Source organism: Aricia agestis, chromosome 7 (assembly GCF_905147365.1).
Source record: "Aricia agestis chromosome 7, ilAriAges1.1, whole genome shotgun sequence".
NCBI lineage: Eukaryota > Metazoa > Arthropoda > Insecta > Lepidoptera > Lycaenidae > Aricia > Aricia agestis.
The window spans coordinates 9,389,431-9,413,248 of NC_056412.1; the positions used below are offsets into that span (position 1 = coordinate 9,389,431).

The 23,818-nt window shown below is 36.2% G+C and overlaps 1 protein-coding gene across 1 annotated transcript in view; it reads right to left on the reverse strand.

Annotated features, from left to right (window-relative positions):
• LOC121729140 (teneurin-a) overlaps positions 1-23,818 on the reverse strand; it is a 414,953-nt gene that overhangs the window by 225,652 nt on the left and 165,483 nt on the right. The window lies entirely within an intron of this gene.

The following is a 23,818-nucleotide window of genomic DNA, read 5'->3' on the forward strand; positions in this document are numbered from 1 at the left end:
TACTGTGCAGCATGGACAGCCGCTAAATTAAATGGAAGTAGGCTATCACTCGGTACTACAAATAACCCACAGCCTTCAGACAATAATAAGAAACCACGATGGCAAATACGTTTGGAGAAAAGAAAAGATGATTTACGTGTAAAAATAGGTAGAATAACCCAATTTATAAGTGGAGCTAGAAGTAGAAAACTTACAGAACATGTAAATAAAATTATAGAGCAATATAAAATACACGCTATACATGAGGAACCAAATACACAAATAACACAAATACTTGATACACTAAAACAAAAACTTTCTATACTAACAGGACGCTTAAGAAGATACAATACATGCACACTTAGAAAACAACAAAATAGTCAGTTCTGTAATAATGAAAAGGAGTTCTACAGAAACATCAGGACGGCTACTGCTAACACATTACAAAGTGATAGCGGTACGCAGGTAGAGCTACCAGACCCAAGCGACTTGCAAAGATTTTGGGCAGAAATATGGGAACAACCCATTAATCATAATTTTGGAGCAGAGTGGATTAAAGCTGAAAAATCTAAATGTAACACAGTTGTAAATAATATGACATTTGAAGTAATTCCGATCTCCATATTTCAAAAAGTTATCCGTAAGCTCCATAATTGGAAATCACCAGGTTCAGATTTTATTCACAATTTTTGGTATAAGAAGTTCACTAGTATCCATAACATTCTTTACAGCTTTTTAAATCATTTTATCGAAGACCCTAGTAAAATCCCAACCTACATAACATTTGGAGTCACATTTATGATACCTAAAGACTACAGCGAATCTGAAAATCCAGCTAAATATAGACCAATTACTTGTTTGCAAACTATTTATAAAATATTAACTTCCTGCATATCTGAATTAATATACGAACATGTTGATAAAAACAATATACTAGCTGAACAACAAAAAGGGTGTCGAAAATTTAGCCAAGGTTGCAAGGAGCAATTAGTAATAGACTCTGTAATTCTTAAAAATGTCACTAAAACTAAATCCGATTTGTATTCAATGTATATTGATTATAAAAAAGCATTTGATTCTGTCCCTCATACCTGGTTACTGCAAGTTCTAGAAATATACAAAATACATCCAAAAATTATTTATTTGTTAAAAACCATAATGACATCCTGGAAAACAAAACTCAAATTAAAAACACCTACAAAATTCGTAGAGACTGACCCTATACAAATTCTAAGAGGCATCTTTCAAGGCGACGCACTCAGCCCACTTTGGTTTTGTTTATCCCTAAATCCACTGTCTAATATCTTAAATTCTACAGACGCTGGGTATCGCTTGCACTATAACGACATACATAGAAAAACTGAAACTATAAACCATTTAATGTATATGGATGACATAAAAATTTATGCGGACAATGAGGTTGACCTATACAGACTGACTGAACTAACTGAACAATTTACGAATGATATTAAGATGAATTTTGGGATAGACAAGACTAAAATAAATTCTATAAAATCAGGACGTCCGTTTCAACATATTTTTATACTTCAATCCGGTGAATATATAGAGCCCCTTGATGAGGGAGAAACGTATAAATATCTAGGATTCAATCAATCTCACCAAATAGAACACAAGAATACGAAAAATAATCTACGACAAAAATTTCAACATCGTCTCAATGCAATCCTAAAATCAAACTTATATGCCCGAAATACCATTAAAGCAATAAATACCTTCGCAATTCCAATACTTACTTACTCTTTCGGCATAGTAAACTGGAATAAATCAGAACTAATAAATATACAAAGAAAAGTCAACACGACGATGACTAAGTTCCGCAAGCACCATCCGAGATCATGTGTACAGAGATTAACATTACCCCGAAAAGACGGTGGAAGAGGCCTTATCGATGTAACTAATCTTTATAACAGACAAATATTAAATCTAAGACAATATTTTTTCTGTAAGGCTGAACTCTCTACACTCCATAAAGCCATAGTTAAAACTGACAACAAATTTACCCCTCTTAATTTAAAATACTCTCAAAATGACCGACATAAAGTAGTAGATGACAAAACCAAACTCGCCGAATGGGCCAAAAAGTCTCTCCATGGAAGACATCTGCACGACTTATGCCAGACAAATGTCGATAAGGAAGCGTCGAACGCGTGGCTGAGTCGTGGAGATCTCTTCCCAGAGACTGAAGGGTTCATGATAGCCATACAGGACCAAACAATAGAGACCAGAAACTACCAGAGACACATCACTAAAACTCGAACCACTGACAGTTGCAGAAAGTGCCAAAGTTGCCCGGAAACCATACAGCATATTACTGGAGCATGTAAAACAATAGTACAGACTGACTACAAGCATCGGCATGACCAAGTTGCTGGTATAATACATCAGAGACTTGCTAAGAAAAGACACTTCATAACTGACATTGAACCTTACTACAAATACAAACCTGAAAATGTCCTGGATAACGCCTCTACCAAACTATATTTTGACCGAACCATACTGACTGACAGAACTACACACTACAATAGACCTGACATAACCTTAGTGGATAAAATTAACAAAACTGCATACCTGATTGATATAGCTGTACCGAACACACACAATTTACAAAGTACAATAGCCGAGAAACTTACTAAATATATAGAACTCAAGGATGAAATAGCCCGCCTCTGGAATCTGCAAAAAGTAACTATAGTTCCCATAGTCCTATCGACCACAGCTGTCATCCCTAAACAACTACATAACTCTCTAAATACCCTCCAATTACCCCTAAACTTAGTATATTTATTGCAAAAAGCAGTAATCTTAAATACTTGCCGCATTGTAAGAAAATTCTTACAGACTGATGATGAAGCTACTACTCTACATACATCTCAATCAAACCTATATACTCATACATCATACAATATGTTAGAAACCGATCATACCAACCCTCAGCATCATACCAACAGCTAAACACAAATTACTTACCTGGTGTGTACTTGGCTTCGGCCCGTACATATCAGTTTACCGGTGAAAGCCGAGAAAATCAAAATAAAATAATAATAATACTCCCCACACCGGTTTCGGTGACGGTGGCCGGTTTCATTGAAACCAGACCAGGTACGCAGGAGTAATTTTATAGTGCCCAAGTGTGTGCGCAGTACACAAGAGCACTCTCTATTCCTTTACTCTCATAACCCAGTGGGACGGAAGACCGACACGACTGGCGAGAGATCAGGCGCAGGACCGACTTTTTACATGCCCATCCGACGCATGGATCATCTTACTTGTCAAACAATCAGGTGATCAGCCTGCATTGTCCTAAACCAAACTTGGAAATAACATGTTTCCAACGCGGGATTCGAACCCACGACCTCCGGAGTCGAGAGCGACGCCCTAACCACTAGACCACGGAGGCGTTAATTTATAGAAGTATCTACTCTTTAAATATATTATTTTTTATCATTATCAAATACTTAAAACGTATATATTATACCAAAATACCTAATTCGTAAGCATAACAGCCTCGTTCCGGGATGTAAGAAGGATAATTCTTGCGCGACATTTTCATAAATAAGTGTCAATATGAAGGTATTATACATGCCCCCGCAAACATATTATTCGGTGGCTTGATTTAACAAGATATCATACGTGATTAGAATAAAACCTTTCTTTTTACGATAATTCAAAATATGTGTATAGAAATTATTTCGTGATATTGATGGCCTGGAATAAATGAGTCTTTTTGTATTATATTTCAACGCAATATTTGGCAGAAAATCTATACCACAGATCTTCCACAGATTGTACTTCACAGATTGAATAAAATAATCTTTGGATACAATAACTACATGACGCCAACTCCGTCGCGTCAAAAGTTGTTTATCGCGCGGGAACTATACATTTTTCCGGGATAAAAAATATAATATGTCCTTTCCTTTCAGCAAAATCGGTTCAGCGGTTTGGGCGTGAAGATGTAATAGACAGGCACACTTTACCATTTTTAATATTAGAATGGATTACAATTTATGAAACTATATTATACCATGAAAGATTACAAACATACATTTATAAAAATAAAATTAAATGCTACTTAGATAAAAACTGCACTTGAACGATGTACAAAATCTGCAATGACACTGTTAATTCTAGTTGAAATGTATTTTTACTTGCAGGTGAACACTGAAAGGCTGTTTCCAGCGGTGAAGGTACACGGAAATGTACTATGGGTGAGACAAAAACGTAAAAAGAACAAAGTACGTGGAGACCACCCAAGTAACGTATTTTAAGTTTCATGAAAAGGGATTCTGCATTTACATTGTGGTTAATAGAAATCGTATAGTTGTTTTTGTACAATTGTTTACAGCTTATGTTAGCTTTTCTCTCTTTAGTAAAAGAATTCACGCAGCAACTGCCTTATATTACATGAGGTTGTTTTGTTTTTGTTAAGAGTCTTTCCCAACGTTTCAGACAACGAAAATGACATATTTAAAACCGACAAATTTAATCGACAAAAAGCTTCCATCGTAATCTCTTTGAATCGTTATTACGAATAAAAGAAGGGAAGGTAACAAGGAAGTCTTATTATTTGATATCTTCTCGTATTTAAGTACCCCTACTGAGAGGCTGGATGGTTACCATCTGAGATGTGAGGTGCCCGAGGGCAGTGCGAGTTGTCGTAGCAACCCCCTCTCTGGGTTGCGGCCACAGGTGAGGGACCAGTCATCTTCTCAACCCTGCTGATGACAGATTCAATAAGCCCACAAAGCGGACGATAGCAATCTTTTTGAAAGACAAAAACACGCAGGCGAAACACTTTTGGCACGATTAAAGATAAATGTTTAAATAAAATACATTTATTTAGGTGAAGTTTCAAGGAACTGAATCATTTTTTAAATAGTTATCTTTTGAATGTAGGCATTTCATAAGGAACTGAAACTTTTTTTTACTGAAACAGGATAATATGAAAATATCTATATTTTGATATTATTTTTCAATCATGTGTACAACGAACACTTCAAGTGTACTAAAATATTGTCTAAGACTGTTTACACACACGCCGCAGCGGCAGCAGCACCGTCACCGCGGCGTTGCCGCTCCATTACTCATCCTTGTATTTCTATTTGCCCTTACACACGGCGCCGCTTTACACAAGCCCTTACACAAGGGCCCATAGAAATACAAGGGAGTATTGCAGCGGCACCGCCACGACGCCGCCGCTGCGGCGGCACCGCCACCGCGGCGGTGTATGTAAACAGCAGAAAGAAAGCATCGAACATATCGTTCGGACGATCTATTACGTATTTTAAATAACGTTGAAATATGTGTTATATAAAACGGTAAAGCTTTGAAAGCCTTATTTTGTTTTAGTCATTCTATAAATTTTTACACAGTGTTGGCGCCATTCGACTGAAAAGGCTATTTGTCAAACACGTTTTTATAAAATGCAGGTATGCCATTTTACTGCTTGCTTAATTTGGGTAAAAATATTCACTCTTTTATACAGGATGTAACAAAAATAAGTGATAATACTTTAGGGTGTGTACGTGTTCCTTGTAGAGCGTTCACTGTGAAAGTAGCAGCGCTGAAAGACCAAAATTTTTTTTCGCTTTTGTATGGGGAAACTCGTGACGTCGGGCCCTTGCCCATACAAAAGTGAAAAAAAAATTGGTCTTTCAATTATTTTTATTTCAATAAAGTATTATTTTTGTTACACACTGTATAACAGTGTGTAACAAAAATAATACTTTAGGGTGTGTACGTGTTCCTTGTAGAGAGTTCACTGTGAAAGTAGCAGCACTGAAAGACCAATTTTTTTTTCACTTTTGTATGGGCAAGGGCCCGAGCGTCACGAGTTTCCCCATACAAAAGCGAGAAAAAATTTTGGTCTTTCAGCCAGGAACTATAGTTCCTGATGTCGTTAATACATGAATTTTATAATTTCAATACTAAAGATCTACATAATCAGCTAAAAATTATATTTTGAAAGTAGTTGATAACTCCGTTGCGCCAAAGTTCGATTATCGCACAGGAACAATTTCCTGGGACTCAAAGTACCTCCATAACAAATTCCAGCAAAATCGGTTCAGCGGTTTGGGCGCAATGAGGTTACAGACAGACCGGAAGACAAATAGACGCTCTTTCACATTTATAAAATTGGTAAGGCATATTATGGATGGCACTTAAATTTTTTCATTGCTCTACAAAGTTTACTTACAAGATTTTGAAAAAATGCAAATTTTTAACAAGCTCTCCCAAGTTAAAAATTTGCATTTTTTCAAAATCATGCCCATGCTTCGGCACGAATGGGCCGGCTCGACCGGAGAAATACCACGTTCTCACAGAAAACCCGCGTGAAACAGCGCTTGCGCTGTGTTTCGCCGAGTGAGTGAGTTTACCGGAGGCCCAATCCCCTACCCTATTCCCTTCCCTACCCTCCCCTATTCCCTTCCCTTCCCATCCCTACCCTCCCCTTTTACCCTATTCCTTCTTAAAAGGCCGGCAACGCACCTGCAGCTCCTGTGATGCTGCGAGTGTCCATGGGCGACGGAAGTTGTTTTCCATCAGGTGACCCGTTTGCTCGTTCGCCCCCTTATTTCATAAAAAAATAAAAAAAATAAAGAAAGTGTCTAGCAAATTGTCATAAGTCATAATTTTTAAAGCGATAAATCAAAAACAATAACCGCTTTCCCCTAACTATCCCTGGAGGGCAGACCCGGGATATATAACCAGTTATGTAGAGTATATTATTAAATTGTCTCGTCCCATCGAACACAAGACAAAAACGCCCCTGGATGCAATTAGAGAAATGAATCGCGTGATTCCTGACTTTATCTTTTTATTCCAGTTACGACCGAGTAATAAGCGAATATAAAAGAAATATTATGTTGCATAATTCCTTCCAGTAACGAAAGGGAAGTATGAAATTAAAACTTGCCTCCGTATTTCTAAAGTGTTAATTTTTATATAAAACAAAACGTGTTCCTGAAAAAGGTAGCTACATTTTCAAAATTAGGTCTATGCGTCGTACGGAGGACTATAACAAAAATTTAATCATCATAATTTTAATCGTAAAGGCCCGTATCAAATTTCCGACGTTTATGGACCTTTTATGGACAATGAAAGTCCCTATATCTATAGTTGTCCCACGAGGTGGACATGGCCTCGTTGACACTGATATTGATAGGTACCTGGTACTTATTACAGGTATTCTTTTGTTCCTGAGTCGAGGGGAAATGGTGCTTCAAGTACTCGGCCTTATGAGTGTCCATTAAAGCTAGGTTAGTTCGTGTTACGGCTTTCTCTTCTACCCCACATTCAGATCGGTTATGTTAGTATCATATTTCAAGTGCTCATAATAGGGATTCTTTTGTTATCCCTGTTCGAGCATCATAATATATTACGTAATCAGCAATATTTTATGCGTAATAATTTATATAGAACGGTAATTTTTAGGGATCTGTACCCAAAGGATAACAAACGGGACCCTAAGACTTCGATATTGTCGTTTGTCTGTCTTTCTGTCTGTCTGTCTCGGACTTTCAGATTTTTTCCTTGCCTCACCCAGAATTTTTTGTGGTAACTTTTTTTCTCGAATAAATACAAAAATTCGATCGGTAACATCACGTCCTTGGGGCAACACCCTGTATTCCGACACAGCCATTAGTTACCATACAAATGGACTTCGTTTTACATAATCCCCCTGTACGATCGCGGTAATTTGTCGCGAACCATCCGGATAAGCAAACCAACCTTTCAATGAAATTTCAATACGAATGTATTTATCATTCAAATATTGGTATTATTGAAAACAGATCATAAAGGTATAACGGATGGACAGGAAAAATGGTTACTTTTTTCCTATCATAAACAGAAATTAACTAAATAAAAAATATATTAAAATAAAAAATCAAATGAAACGAAGCTTCTAAAGTTTTATACAAAAAACATTACGATATTGAATTCTAAGCCTGCGATTTATAGATATTTCACTTTCGGTCCTCTCAATTGTTCTTCCATGCACAGATTTGCATATTTCTAGCCAATACAGTGGCGTATTCAGTTTGAGTGCATTCAAATGTAAATATGTACGTGTACGAACAGTAACAAGTGACTAACGAACGCGAGTAACACAAGTGATTTCGCGCAACAACATCACTGGAAACTGCGTACATTAAGTTTGAATATTCGCATTGGTTCGGTTAAAAGTATTTGGCACAAAAAACTTTCATTATACGTACATCATATTAGATACGCCATATTATATTTACCTTTTACTGTGTTGCATCTGTCACGTAACAAATTCAATCGCAGTTACAAATAATATAATATTACGAGTAGCTATAGAAAATGTCTACTGATGATTTTTTTGTTTCGTTTTTCTATAACTTTAGGGCATTTCAAAAGTCTGGTAACTGTAACTGTCTTCTGATGATTATAATATATGTATTATTAGGAAAGACGCAATTTGGTAATAATCCCATAAAAATTTGCATTTCCATTTCCTTTCACATTTGGGAAGGGTCCGAAATAGGCAGACATAAAGAAATTGTTTCCCATTGAAATTCATGGATACACAAAATTATCATTGGGTTTCGGGCGGCCATTGCTGATGCTACATTACTGGCACGTACGAGCCTGGCTGCCTTCGATCGCACGCGTCACTATTTTACATATAAATGGACATCGGAAGGTAATCAGTCGGATACAACAGCTTTAATTTGCTTCGAATCGATACATACAAGATGCAGGATGATCCTACGAAATATAAATGCAAATAGGTGAATGGAAAACGATGTTATGATACGACTTATAAAATCACGGCATATTCATCATATTATAGACTTTATAGAGGTGTTTATAACTAAATTTATTATTCCTATTACATACCAGCTGTACCTTTCAATTTGACTATGAATTATTAAGTTACGGCTGAAGGCCAAAAACAACTATGTGACTGAGTAAAAATATATATGGCAAATCGTACTAAATTCTGAGAGGAAAACGAAAAACTATTTAGGTCTCATGCGACCCGGTACACCTACGGGACGTTGCGCCATAAAAAACGAGAATATTTTTTTGCTTTTAGAGTTTCAGCCTAATAAAATAGGTCGCGACTAGATGTCTGAAAATATTCGTACAAAATATCGAGAAATTGATAGGATAGAACTCAAACATGTTAAAGTTAACTTGACGTCTTGTAAATAGTTTTAAGCTAGGGTCAACGCGCGGTCGTATCATTTCGTAATGGTGCTCCCTTACCGGTAGGATTCGCTTGTAATGAAACGTTACAGAGTCGAGCACTAAATCAGTAAGGGAGGAGAACCGAGCATTACAATGCGAACCTTGTAATGATACAATGTGTAATATCTTGATATAACTTATAACATATTATATGCTACGTGACAGAGAAATCAAATTACTATGGAATGCTCAAAGTCTAATCTATAATGTTACATTACACGCGAATGCCGGAGCACCTTAAAACAACTATACATTACAAACCAACTTTTATAAGACGTTTAAAATGATACCTGCTCAGGCTATCATAACATTTATTCCGACTCAGTGTACTAGAGCTAGCGTTGTTTAGTTTAACTCAGCAAACAGAGAATTTAAATTAGTAGGAGTATTTCAAAATGCAAATCCCGAAGTGAGGCGAGGCGGGGGCACCTGTGCTGACAGTTTGTGTAATAGCTCGGAACCGCACAATTAATTCACAAAACTGTAAGCTGTCTCGTGCGCTCACTTTTTGATAGAACACAATTTATTCTATGTCATTTATTCAGCTTAAATTACAAGCTTACTATAAATTACTACTACACGTCAGTTACTGATTCCTCTAGCAGTCTGTGAAATTGATACGAAATTGCTGGAATGTGGGTTTTTCGTTAATTTACGTATTATAGACAGTAAATTATTTTTCCAATTAAAATGGTCATTTTGTTGAACACATTTCAGCTACTTATGTATTTTATTAGAAATTCTTTACGAGTGATCGCGTCGAAATTACATGTGTCAAAAAGAATTCGTCATTTATTTTTTCACTTTACTTGTATCAATTATTAAATAATAATGTAACTCGCCGACCTTTGAGCGTTCTTTCATGTTACGTACTCAGAGATTCGAGCGCGTAGGTCTATAAAAAGGAAGTGTGAAGGTGACAGGGGACTAGTTATAAATAAAACAGGTTTTCTGCTCCCTGGTGTTTCCCTTTTGTGCTGCAATTTTTGACAATCGCTGGTCCTGACACTTCGCCCGTTGACGGCCGTGTGCACGAGCTCTAAGCTCTTTGAGCCGCCCGCCGGCTGTGCTAAATTAATGAAAAAATATTCTTTTATGTTACCTGTTTCTGTCAGTTTCAGTCAAAACTAGTTTTTCAATCAAATTTAGGCTTAGTCTGTGCTGCAGTAACCTATCTAAAGTATCTAATCATGGTGCAAAAATGGCACTCCAGTTTCGAAGATCTACAATCCTCAGTTGCTTAAAATTTTGTCCATTAGAAATGTTTGTCCTGTGATCTGGGACCACGTAATATTATGTTTGTAATTGATGTATTAAATGTGGCTTAACCATATCCGCCTCTACCTCAAACAACCTCCGAACTGGTTGAAGCCGCAGATGGGAATGACATCTCTTTGAAGATGAAGAAGCGATATAATTTTAGATTTTCGTATCTAAACGTGAGCAATTTGTGTCGGGCACACGCTCATAGCTAATTATAATCCACCTGTTATGAGTATGTTCCATTAATGTTATATTTAGTAGTTGCTGTGAATTGTCCTTGTGAATCTGACAGAGTAGTTTGTCCGTTGTTATCGTAAATGATTTATTATTATAATTACTGTTTTGTGTATTCTCTTTTCTTTTCTATTCAATAGGCATTTAATAGGTAAGTTATATATGAAGTTGTTTCAGCGTACCACGCTGTTAGTAACACTATTTATCAAATAGAATAACTATATTATGCGCTTGTACCATCGAGGAAATAGATTCCTAAGCAGTTGACAGACCAACGTAATTTGGTCGGATCATGTCATCAATTATAGTATGTCAAGAAAGTGAAGAAATTAAAAAGTGGCAACATCGTAGTGTCATCCCTTTCAAATCCATCTAAGAAAAAAGGGATGACAATACGATGTTGCCACTTTTTAATTTCTTAACTTTTTTGACGGACTATAATTAATGTTAATAATTGTGATCTGTCGGTTGGGTTTGACGTATGGCGATCAAACTACGTCCAACTGCCTAGGAATCAACTTCTCTGATAGTACATAATATTTTAAGCACATTAATCGAACAAGAACATGTTTCGCTCAGCAAATATTAAAACATGACGATCAGTCACATTAAATTTTTTACTCCACACTTACCACGAATGAGATGTTCCAAATATGACAGCTCAAAGATAAATTTGTCACTATGATTATGTCAAACACCAAAAAATAATCCCGTCATCCCTGTGGATGTGACACACCCCTGCAGTTTGCGATTGCAAATTTGAAGGGGATAATGTCTAAAGTTTTGCAGGAGACAGTGGCCACGAAACCGGCGAAAGTGTAGAGTGTATTAATTATTATTATTGATATGATTAAGCTTTAAACCCTTCACGAAACAAATATATTATCGATTTATAGTTGTGGGCAAATTTATGTACAATCATGGACGTATAAAAAAAGGCGGATAGAGTCCCGCCATATACAGCACTGCGTCCCCATAGTCGGCCAGGCTGATTGCATGTACACGGTCCGCACGCACACATTCTTACGCTAGTCCGGCCATTCGACAGGCGTAAGAATGAGTGCGTGGCCGACTCTGAAGACACAGTGCTGTGTAGTGTGTATAATAAGACTCCGTCCGCCTTTTTTTTAACGTCCATTCATACAATGTAATAATTTTGCTCTACACAATATGGAGATAAATACTGGCATGCAACTACGAAAAATGTCACTTGGAAATACTGCACAGATTTCCAAGCTTCCAAACGGTGCTTTAACTTCATTGTAGTTGAGTTATTATATCGAATTAGTATATTTTTTACTTGAAATAGCATTTGCCGCGCATAAAGTGCCATAAACGCACTTTTCGGAGCCAGCGCGAGCAGCAAACGCGAAATATTATAGACCGCTGTATAGGTGATCAGACGTCGTTATCCGAGTGATGTTTTGAAAAAGTTGTTTGGGGTTGGGGACGTCCGTTGCCATGGTGAGTAATGCCGGCCTCACGCCCCGCACACTCTCGTCGGTCGCGATAGCAACAGGTCGGCCCGACGACGTTTTCAAAAACAATATTCTCAAATATCTACAAGTCATATAATATAAAACGGGCTTGTTTTATGTTTGTCTACCATTGATATTTGTATGTTTACTCTCGGTACTCGGATAATCTGCTACTGTTCGTTTTATTTGTCTACCTACGCGCTGAAAAGTTATATAAAACAACGTCTACTCTAATGTAAATATAAGAATTTAAGGAGTAAAGAGCAAATGAATCGCGTATAATATGAAAAACCTTTAAAACTGTTTTATTCATACCTAAGTGTTTATTATTAGTCGGCTAAATTACAATTGAAATACTAATTAACACTATTTGTACATAAAATAAACAATGAAATCGAGTAGAACTGAAATTGGGAAAAGTTTTTGTTTGTCTCGTGAACAAAAGTAAAGTTCTTTAAATTCACTATTAATGTTGTGAAACTTCACAGACTTTGAAGTTCGAGGTTATTATTTTAGAGGCTATTTCAACACTCCATCAAGATGCAGTCCAATTACAAAGTATTAACTACACAATAAAATACGGGTGCTCTGTCAGATTCTCATTTATTATTAAGAATCCCAATTGAAAAAGTTTGATTTTTAATTGAAATCTAAAAAAGGGCACCAAAACCAATTTAATTGAACATAAGATTTTACTTTTGATTTGAATATTGGCTGATATTATTAAAAGCTAAACTGCTAGAATTTTCACTAGTCTTAATTTCTCCTAGAGTTTAATCATTTTAGTAGATAGATCTATCTTTTTGTTTTAATAAATAATCAAACTAGATGTCACCCGCAATTCTGTTGCGCCAAAATTAGTTTATCGCGCGGGAACCTAATATTTTTCCGGGAAAAAAGTTTACTTTGTCCCTTCCTGGGACTCTAAGGGACGATTTCACCAAAGAAATGGAATGCGTTCAATGCGCACTGAACCGGTTCAAAACGTATAAATGCGATTACTTATAACATCGAATTGCATTTCACCAACATAAACTGAACGCGTTCACAGCAAACCCGAGTTTTATCTTCTGAACGCCTAATATCCGAAGTTTATCGTCATAAAACCCGTTCAATCCCTGTCAGTGTACTGTCATGGCGGAACGAAAAACATAGACAAAAGAAATGTTAAGAGTTTTGACACATTCGTTTGGTTAGTTTATGTATTGTTTATATAAAATAGTAAGCTATTTTGTTGTTAAATTAACGTGAAAAGTATCTAAAATGATGAAAACATGTAAAATAATCGCATGACGTCACGTAAACTTAGATTCAATAATCGCGATCAAAAGAAGTTTGTGAAATCCATTTGAAACAGAACGAGATTTACGTCGCCGCGTGAACGGGTTCAATGAGAAGTAAGAAGGCTTAGTTTTATAAAACGAAGTTTTGAGTGTGCCTGGTGAAATCCCGCCTTAACTATCTCCATAACTAATTTCAGTAATATCGGTTCAGCGGTTCGGACGTGAAGAGGCACAGATAGACACATTTTCGCTTCGATAAGGATAGGTATCAGAACTTTTAGGGTACAGTGCAATCGATTTATTTTAGATCGGAACTTACTATAAATGATGTAAACCTTGTTTGTGAAAATCTTGTTTAGTTAAGTAAAAAAATACAAAAAAAAAAACATATTTTGTCATTAAAATTTGATATCCTCAAACCAGAGATTACTTAAAATTCTTCATTATTCGTGCACAATACGGATTACTGCGTGACGAAGCGTTATAGGGCTCATTTTAATAATTTTAGCAGGCGACAAACTGGGACACTGTTAAAACCCAAATTTTAATAAAAAACTGATTACACCCCGAGCTCATCACGTCTATTTGAGGGCGTCTATTCGGCGGTGCGGTGTATGTTAATATCGTGAATACTGTGTGTGATGTACAGTGACATGTGTCCGCTCGAAAATTAAGTCCCAATGCGAGGGGTGAGTGTTTGCACCGCCACGCGTCAATAACGCGTACGAACGTGAGCCCGCCTTCATAATAGTGATAAGCACGAACAAAATGAACCGCTCCGCTGTACGTTTATCATTATGTTCTCAACCATTGACAACGCAATGGGATACAATTTTAAAGCTATATGAAGTTTTTCTGTTTAATGGCATTTTCATGCTCACCGATAAATACATCGGGCTTAAAACGATCTGTTACGGTGAATGCATTTTTGCTCTTGAATTCAACAAAAGCTTTTTTTTGCTTTGATGTGAGTAGCTGTAACTAACCAAACGTAGCATAAAAATCCAGTGCTTAGTAACATTTTAGTATGGTTAACATTTAAGTTGTTGTTACCAATTCGTAAAATTATTACAATATAAGTTGAAGGTTAAACATAAAATTCTTACATGAAATTGAAATGCAGCAGTCAATATACGTAACTGTACCTATTATTTCGAAAGTTAGGTTAACCATAATTTTTTTTTTATTTTATCGCGGTTAACAACACACACGCACACGAAGTATCATAAAACTTTCAGCTGCGCTAAAATATCAAACGAATAAAAATATTACCATGTGTAATACTAAAATGAAATGACCTGAAAATGTCAACGAAATAGGGCGAATAAGAATTTATGCGTGAGGAGAGGTAATAGCCCGTCTCATTGCTTTTTCAGTCGGTTAGTCAAATGTAGACGAATGGTCGGTGAAGACGGCGGCGAAACAATCGTCAGCAATCGCTCAGTGTCCCCGCTAATTGAAAACTCGCCGGCTTCATTTAAATATCCGTACACAGTAGGCGCCATTCTGATCCAGTTTGTTTCCCATCCTTAATAATCGGCCAAGTGCGAGTCGGACTCGCGCACGAAGGGAGCCCTCCTTAAATTTTTATTTAATTTTAATATTATTAATAATTATTAAATTACATATATTATTAAGGCTTTTGTGAAAATTTCAAGTGCCTACCTTTTGTCATCATTGATAACGAGCAAAAAATGTTTGAAAAATCACGTTTGTATGGGATATTTAATTTATTTTGTTTTAGTACTTGTTGTTATAACGGCAACAGAAATACATAATCTGTGAAAATTTCAACTCTCTAGCAATTACCGTTCTTGAGTAACAGCCTGGAGACAGACGGACAGACATCGAAGTTTCAGTAATAGGGTCCCGTTTTTACCCTTTGGGTACGGAACCCTAAAAATGATGTTCTCATGAAACGTAAAACTAACGATACATTGTGAAAAAGAAATGAAGCTACATTAACAATACAGTAAAATAAAATATCAACTTAAACTTCACACAATATAAGTAGTGTAGAGGTACATTCAAAATGACTGTGTACATACATAAAAGGCTTCCCAAAAATGATCTCGACCATAATCCTAGCGATGAGAGCGGTTTGATAATACCGGTCTTAGTGCGTAAGTTCCTATCAACTATAGAAAATACAACTTCACCCAAAACTAAACCTCCTAGTAATGTCACTGTCCTCCGCTTTCAACTTAACAAATTGAGATACTTATCCCTAAATAACTTGCGGTGGAACAGGATTAACGCGCAATCTCAGCTACGCCAGTACGTTGATTGCTGATAGCGCGATTAAGAAACTATTCCTAGGTACCGATTCTAATACTTCGAATGTCATTTTCACCTCAGGAGAGGTCGAAAAGACGTTTACTTACTTACATTTTCAGTATTAACCGAGACGTGTAAGTAAGATAAAGCGATACGACATAAAGTAGACAAGAATGGAATATCAAACTCAAAACCAAAGGATATCTAAAATATGTTTAAAATTTAAATTTATATGCACAGTATATAAAGCAAATAAAGACATAAAAAGGTATAAATAAATTCAAGCCCTAACGAATTATTGAAAAACAATTACGAATGCAAAAATTTTATCCGCTCCAAAACAAATTCGACATTAGGAGGAGCGAGGGGTGGGGACCGTATTAAAATATTTTAAGCAGGCTATGAATATGCAAAGACACGGCTCTCGGCGGCGCGGGCTAACGATTTGCACGTTTTTGGACCTTCGCTAATTGCGAATGTGAAGCGCTGATGGTGGTTGTAATTGCTGATACCGGACGTATTGTTTGCCCATCAGTTTTAGGAACTTGCTCAATATCCATTATCGTTATTGGGGTTATAGTGATATTGATTCGATTGAGCGTTTTATACGCCAGATATGTACTAAAAAATAATAACGCGTTTTCTGTTCTATGGATAAAATATATAATGTATATACGTTCATGTGTAGGATAAAAGTTTATTGTAATTAAGCGGTCCGGGAAAATGATTTGAAATAAAAAAGAAAAAAAAAAGAAAAATATATCCACAGCCGAACATAATATAACCTCCTCCTTTTTGGAAGTCGGTTAAAAATATCGATTCTATGTATAGCTAGATGATGAAGTACGTAAGTTACAAGGTTTGTTCAAATTATAAAAGAAAAAATCAGCCAAATGCGAGTTGGACTCGCGCACGCAGGGTTCCGTACCATTATAGAGCAAAAATAGGTAAAAAATATGTTTTTTGTATGGAAGCCCCCTTAATTAACTGTTTCTTTTATTTAAATATTATTATTAATTAATAAATTATAAATACACCTGATATTTTGTGAACATTTCAAGTGCATATTGCCATTATTGATATCGAGCAAAAAATAGCAAAAAAATTACGTTTGTTGTATGAGAGCCACCCTTAAATATTTAATTTATTTTGTTTTTAGTGTTTGTTGTTATATCGGCAACAGATATACCCAATCTGTAAAAATTTCAGAAATATAGCAATAGCGGTTGATCCTGATGACATACAGACGTACAGACAGACATCGAAGTCTTAGTAATAGAGTCCCGTTTTTACCCTTTGGGTACGGAACCCTTAAAATAAGTAATTGGCACTCTTATATTGTAAAGTGTTACTTCATATACTCAAGTCTCCAATAATTATATTAATATTATAAACAGAACTACACTTAGGCTACCTTTACTATATTATAATTATTATAACGTACTGTTAAAAATAATTATTTTTAACAATACGTGACGAAATCAAGAAGAAAGAAGTATTGTTTATCATGTATTTTTAACACCTACTACGTTTCTGTAAAAAATAATAATATAGTGGGCACATAATATTATACAGAAAATATATTTTATGACGAGCATAAAATTTAACACATTTTCATCAAAATTCGAACACAAGAAGTCGTGATTGTACAAACAGCTTTTAAATAAGATCATTAAACGAATACGCTTTCAATATTTCCTCCGTTTCTTCGCTTTTATTAAGTTTCCGTTTCTCGGTACCTTTATTAGACCTAAGCCAATCAAAATCAAAGTGCAAAACTCTGTACACTATATTGGCTCAGCTCTTGAGAAGCTGTAGCTATTTTATAGAGCCTTTTCGAGGGTGATTAAGATCGGATTGAAATGGTGAAGCGGCCGTATCATTCAATTAATAAAGTCTGGAGCCAGGTTAGCCAGACGATTGATCAATATTGAGACGTAAAGCAATTTTAAACGTACCACAATGTGCTCTCCTATTTCGGAGTACTTTTTGAGTTCAAATACATTTAAATATTAAAAATCACGCAACCATTACCAAGTTTTTACTTTTATTTTTATTAAGGCGTGAATTTCTCGTGAAGTAGATATAGCCCGTAAGGTGTACCACAAAATGTACAGGTTGTGGGATATTATTATTACATTGTAAATTCAAAAAATCTATTGTCACACTATGGACGATCTAATATGACTCTTTAGGTACCTACAGACACAGGTTGCTAACAATTATTCTGCAATAATGTTTTCTGTTAGATATTATTGCTCCTCCTCCTCCTCGCGTCGGGTTCCTCATTGCTGAGGGTCGTGATTCCTCTTTTGGAGTTTAGTGACGACCACATTACGCCATCTGTGGCGATCCTTGGCAGAATGGAGAGCATCATGGAGGCCAGTGTCTAGAGTTGTGCGCACTCGATCAGACCATCTAATAGGGCTTCGGCCTCTTGGGCGGCGACCGTCAACTTTGCCTGTAACCACAAGCTGTTCGAGGTTATGGCCATCCTTTCTTGCGATGTGACCAAAGAAATCCAAAACTCTACGTAGGCAGATTGACGACAGTCTTGTTTTTATCTTTAAGTCACTAAGGATGACGTTTGTACGAAAGGCGGTCCATGGTATTTGGAGCATTTTTCGCCAATACCACATCTCGAAGGCGTCAATTCGATCGCGATCCGCTTTCTTTAGAGTCCACGACTCCGCTCCGTAGGTAAATATGGAAAATACTAAAGACTGGACAAGTTTGATTTTTGTCTTCCGGGAGATGTTACGATCTTTCCATATTTTTTTGAGCTGCGACATTGCATTTTTGGCCATACCTATACGTCTTCTGATCTCCTTTTCGCATGATCCTGTGTTGTTGATGTTGGATCCCAGGTACACAAAGTCGGAGACTATTTCAAAATCGAGCAGGCATGCAAGATCTAATGTTCCATTATTGCTCAGTGGTCAATTTTATTAGGGCTCCGTACCCAAAGGGTAAAAATGGGACCCTATTACTGAGACTTTGTTGTTTGTCTTTCCGTCTGTCTGTCCGTCTGTGTGTCTCCAGGCTGTATCTCACAAACCGATATAGCCAGACTTTTGAAATTTTCACAGCTTGAGTATTTCTGTTACCACGTAGGTTACCACGTAGGTTACCACTATAACAAAAAAATACAAAAAATTAAATTAAATTAAAATTGAGGGGGCTTCCATACAACAAATGTGATTTTTTTAGCTTTTTTTACTCTATATCAGTAATGGAAACAATTAGGCACTTGAAAATTTTACATCATCCTCAATTATACAGTGTGTAACAAAAATAAGTGATAATACTTTAGGGTGTGTACGTGTTCCTTGTAGAAAGTTCACTGTGAAAGTAGCAGCGCTGAAAGACGACAATTTTTTTTCACTTTTGTATGTATGGGTGTATGTATGGGTCCTGTGCCCGAGCGTCACGAGTTTCCCCATACAAAAGTGAAAAAAATTTTGGTCTTTCAGCGCTGCTACTTTCACAGTGAACTTTCTACAAGAAACATGTACACACCCTAAAGTATTATCATTTATTTTTGTTACACCCTGTATTATGTATGCTTTAATTATTATTTAAAAAAAAAATTAAGGGGGGCTCCCATTTTTTGCCTATTTTCGTTCTATAGCGGTACCGAACCCTTCGTGCGCGAGTCCGACTCGCACTTGGCCGATTTTTGTTTTAAATTCCATTCTATTGAAATAATAAAACGATTGATCTATCACTCAAGTTATTGTCATACATACAATGGTAAATAGCAAAAGTGTCGTCGTCTCATATGGCTCGTAATTTTACAGGGTAAGTACACACTTATACTGCAGAAACTTTTATGGCTCTATCACATCGACACCTCGGCAATCGGGTACGGTAAGGTTCTCTCAAACGAGCTTTAGATTCGAGGCAATTTCACTTAAACAGGATATACTGCAAATACGTTAGCGCTCCCAGCATACCGGAAACACCATTAAATATTCTGATATAAAATTTAAAACCGGGAAGCAATCTCAGTAAATGGGCACCGCTTAGCAGGCCATTTCGCCATTTCGATGCATTTCCGCCTGGAAATTACTATCATTTGTTGAAGGGTCGCATGCTGAATCGAAGAATCCATCATTGCTTACATGTCTGACAGATCAAGACAAAAATATACTGTACGAAGAGGGTAGATAAGGGGGTTGGTAATCAAATTATGCTGTATTATGTAAGTAAAAATCTTATTCTGATTTTGATTTTGTATTCACAATATGATTGCGACTATGACTTTGCCGTAATAATTAATTATAACTTGCATGTTTCTTACCTACTCACCACCTACTTAAGAGAAATCCTAAATAAGCGAGAGTAGATGACATAATATGATGATTTTAACATCGAGGAGGTTTCCGAAATCGAATTCCTATGCAATTGACATAACAGACCAACGTTATTTGGTCGAATATGTCAATTCAATGTTAATTGTGATCTGTCAGCTGGGTTTGACGTAACGCAACCAAACTACTTAGGTCCCCGATTTGCATAGGAATCAACTTCTCTGATAGTATATAATATTTTATATTATCACGTGTTGTGTGACGCGTTTATATCGCGTTAATACATTCGGAACTGATAAAAAAGAAGGAAAGTATGTCTATAAAGTTTCAACGACTCCTAAAAATAGATCATACAGCAAAATATTTATTCGACGATAAAAATATGTTTTATATATTATAATACGCTGTCAAAAAACTGTAGAATTGCAAACACTGTTTACTGCAACAGACATCAAAAAGTTAATAAAAACGTTACGCGTGTAGTAATTTTAATATTACGATGAACAAATTTTATACTCTCTTAGTGATGGATCAGCATCAAATATACAGCAGCAAATTTCCCGGCACCGTCTATAAAACTGATCATAAAAATAAATCCGCGCAATCAAATTGCGAACAGTGAAAAAATACGCGTGTTTGTTTCGCTTTAGGCGAACAGACGTGAAATGTTGTAAAAATAGAATTACATACTGTTCACTACAAAAAACTCATGCATTTGTATTATTTATAAAGATAATTAAGTATAGATATTTTGAATAATGAGGATGCGTTTGTAGAAAAATAACAAATATGTTCTTTAATAATCGATAAAATTACACTTCTACCACTTCCAAAATGATATCTTTATACTAAGATACCTTAATATATTAATACTTCGAATAAATAACTGCATCACCGTAGAAGTACTTGAACTATATTCATGTGTGAGCCCGATTCAACTTAGCCGCTAAACTGTGTCTCAAGTTATACCTGATATAATCACATTACATTAAAACATATAACTACAGCTGTCGACTATCGGCAGAGAAGTTACTTTGCCGATAGTACATACAAATCGGTCTGAGCTCTGCTATTTTAGACTGGAATTAAATTAATAGATTTAGCAGATAAGAGATTTCAATTAAGGGTTTTCGGTTGTTGTAAGGTATCAATATTAATTATTAGCGGTACCGGCAGATGAGTTATGCAGTGTTATTATCAACAGAAATCCCTTCAATGGTCGCAATCAGTCCAACAGATTGTAGGAAATTGGGTCAAACCACATCTCCGTACCACACTCTGCTCTCAAGGAGGGGACGTTTGCACAATACAAACCCCTTTTAGCCATTCCAAGACGCTTTATTCTTGACTAATGATCTCAGCGACTACTAAGTAGAGTAGAAAATTTAAAACTTACAAAACTATAGGCTACTGAATAATATTGCAATAAATTATGCACTTTCGATAATCTCTTAGCGAAATCAAGACAATAACAATACTATTCTTTTTTAATTTTGTGAAAGTAATGCCATCGTCAAGAAATACGAAAATTACACGCTAAATGTCATGGCGCTTGCGATGCGTTATGTCCATAAAGATAATATATACCTAGCGGAATATATTAACTTTATGTTTATGTCTATTAACAGACATTATTGCTATCGATACTGGCGAATGCATTTTCGCCAGGGGCCCTAGTCAATAGCCAATAATTGTTGTTGTAAAGTAAAAACGCTTGTTTATAATTCTTAAACTCAATATTGATCCAACAACAGTGGGTTACGAAGCTCAATCTCCAAGATTTGATTGTCGGGCTATAAAACTAAATAGCGCGTAATTACAGTCATCAAGCTAAGCCATATTATTTACAGCCGAATTCTAAAAACAAGGTCTTTATCTTTCCCTTAACTACTGTTTGCTACCCAAACATGGTAAACTAATGGATTTTTTTAAATTTATTTAAAAATTACAAGTCATAAAATAAAGTAATCCAGTCAAATAACAATCAAATATGAAAGCTCCTGAAAAGTTACAACTTTCAATAACGTCTTCTTTATGATCATTTATTGATTTCGGGAAGGAATTAATATTCTTACTGCAATGAGCCTCGGAGCTTATCTTGTTTATTTGATGTGCTGATACAGAAGTAAACAAAATATTTGTATCGGGAGTGAAATTTATGTCGGCTACACCCTACAGGCCATAAGGGGAAAGGCAACAGTATAAAAGGTTATAAAAATGCAAGAAGCCGGAAATGAACACGCCTCGTCGCAATAGCTGTACGTTTTCACGAACGGGGAAGCAGGGACAACATTTAAGTAAGCTACAAAAGGAAATGCAGTTACGTACCCTAGACACAAAAACTATTTCCAACTTCATGTATAGTGTAAACGTGAATATGGAAGCTTCCCTGCACAGGCTATGCAAAAAATATCTGATACGTTAAAATAATACTACACACATTCAAATAAAATGTTAGTGTGTACATACGGGTTATGTTTAACTTTTTTTTATGAAATAAGGGGGCAAACGATCAAACGGGTCACCTGATGGAAAGTAACTTCCGTCGCCCATGGACACTCGCAGCATCAGAAGAGATGTAAGTGTGTTACCGGCCTTTTAAGAGGGAATAGGGTAATAGGGGAGGGTAGGGAAGGGAATAGGGTAGGGGATTGGGCCTCCGGTAAACTCACTCACTCGGCGAAACACAGTGCAAGCGTTGTTTCACGCCGGTTTTCTGTGAGAACGTAGCATTTCTCCGGTCGAGCCGGCCCATTCGTGCTGAAGCATGGCTCTCCCACGTATAAATATTATATGAGTGCAGCACTTAAGTTAAGCTTATAGTGTATCGATATATAAAATATTTGAAACATCTGTTGCGGGTGGCAGCTGTGGTTCCGTCCAAATCCGTCTCGTGATTAGTGAAGCATTACTTTTGATGGAAATGCTCATCCAAGCTAAAAGAGGTGTTTGCCAGATTTATTACCTTCAATTTCGATTTGTTTACTCGGTTGTTCAGATCCAATTACTTGCCACTGTTTCTGTACTTAATTAAAGGGACGCTTGATTACTCGCCCGCTGTGGGGCTCCGTATAATTGCTATTGTTTAGCAAATGAAGACAAATGAAACTTTAATTTAATGACATTGTCTCGTTCAGTCGTAGAAGAACTCTCGTATTCGCGCCCGAACCTCCCAAGTTTAAATTAGAGTGCGGAACCCCGAACGCCCAGATTGAGAAGGAGATAAGTACTGATTATTGACTTTCTTTGAAGACTGTTTATTTTTAGACGCAACAAAATTGGATCTCGCTGCCGGTCTAAATATAGGCGGTAATTATAAAAGGTCAATGAAGTATTTGAATAAATTTGAATAATTTAATGCTATTATGTAAATCATTATAACTTTTATTACTATTATCAATCGGGATTTGTAACGTAGACCGTGGTTTAAATTTTCAACTTGTTTTAACAATATAATAGCTTTTAGCATTTAGCTAGATGTACAATGATTTAGATTTAATGTAGCATTGCACTAAATAATAACAGTCATAGTAATAGTACCAGCATAGTAAGAGTCATGTTTTAAATTTCAGTAAGCTTTAATTCCAAGTCTTATCCATTATTCAATTAAACATTCAAGCCCACTCTAGAGTCAATATTACAAATGGAAGAATGCTTTTTCGTATGCAAATCCACTGCTATTATTTCGTCTGCTGGATCATTCATAAACAATTGTTAGACCGGAACGAGGGGGGAGGCAGACGGCGCT